This window comes from Octopus bimaculoides, chromosome 18 (assembly GCF_001194135.2).
Source record: "Octopus bimaculoides isolate UCB-OBI-ISO-001 chromosome 18, ASM119413v2, whole genome shotgun sequence".
In the NCBI taxonomy this organism is placed as follows: Eukaryota; Metazoa; Mollusca; class Cephalopoda; order Octopoda; family Octopodidae; genus Octopus; species Octopus bimaculoides.
Window position 1 is genome coordinate 49844845 of NC_068998.1, and position 1359 is coordinate 49846203.

The 1359-nt window shown below is 34.7% G+C and overlaps 1 long non-coding RNA gene across 1 annotated transcript in view; it reads right to left on the bottom strand.

The window, feature by feature from the left end:
- LOC128249886 (uncharacterized) overlaps nucleotides 1-576 on the bottom strand; it is a 3272-nt gene extending 2696 nt beyond the window's left edge. Inside the window, exon 1 of the long non-coding RNA XR_008266017.1 lies at nucleotides 442-576. This is a non-coding gene — a long non-coding RNA (uncharacterized LOC128249886). The remainder of the gene's footprint in view (nucleotides 1-441) is intronic.
- Between the last annotated feature and the right edge of the window lie 783 nt (nucleotides 577-1359).

A 1359-nucleotide genomic window follows, 5' to 3' on the forward strand; every position in this document is an offset into this window, starting at 1 on the left:
GTTTGTGTGTGTGTGAGTGAGTGTAATTAATAAAAAACCAAAGGAAATAAAAAGAGTAATAGCACAGCGTGAGGACCCGGTACATGCAAAAGTGAGATATTTGTGTATATATATATATATGTGTGTGTGTGTGTGTGTGTGTGTGTGTGTGCGTGCGTGCGTGTGTGTGTGATTCTATATATATATATATATACATGTGCATATATATATGCGTATATATATATATATATATATGTGTGTGCGTGTGTGTGTATGTGTGTGTGTGTATGTGTTTGTGTGTGTGAGTGTAATTAATAAAAAAAACAAAGGAAATAACAAGAATAATAGCACAGCGTGAGGACCTGGTACATGCAAAAGTGAGATATTTGTGTATATATATATGTGAGTGTGTGTGTGTGTCTGTGTCTGTGTGTGTGTATGAACGAAATTATATTTACTTACTTATAACAAGAAGATCGTTAAGAAGTGATGCATTCACACGATGGAGCAGTGGATGAACATATATTCTGTAACCTTATATATAAAACACCCGCGAAGCCGCAATGTTGTTTTATGTCACAGAAGTGAAGTGAAATTTACATTTTATAATGTGTCATTGCCATGTATTATATTTATGGGATATTCATAAACTATTAGATATAATTAACCTACTGTTTATTCCTCAAGAAACATAAGGCCATATTTTATTCTGACAAAGTATAACATTGTATTCGAGTAGAAATATCGTTTGAAGTGTTGGCAGATCCTGGGAGATAACACAAATTACTAATCATATTCTGGCCCCAGGGCGTCTTCCAGGAAAACCAATTGTCTGTTAATGGTACCCTTCACAGCAAAGTAGAAAATCTTGTACGTAGTATGCGAAAACACGCTCACACAGACACACACGTGTGTTTTATGTCTGTATACAGTTATTTTATTCAGAACTGGTAGAAATTTACAGGGATTCGTTTGGAATTCTTTATTTTCAAACTTTTAAAGACTTTACCGCTGTCACTAATTATTGTAATATTCCAAACTTGAAAGTTCTTGAAAGTTCTCGAAATTTAATCTGTCAAATGATAGAATGGACAGGAGTTGGTTCTATGTAGCCTTTTGGCTGAATAGTTATTGTATGTAGCTATGTATGCAAGTACCAAACTGAGATATTATTCTTAGATTCTTGTATTCATTTAATTGTTTCACTCATTTAACTGGGGCCATACTAGAACACGGTCTTTAGTCGAACAAATCGACCCGTCACATATACCTTTTAAGTCTGGTACTTATTCAGTCGACCTCTTTGCCGAACACCTAATTTACATGGACATGAACACGCTAACATTGTTCGTCAAGCGATGGTGAGTAAAAAAGACAGAC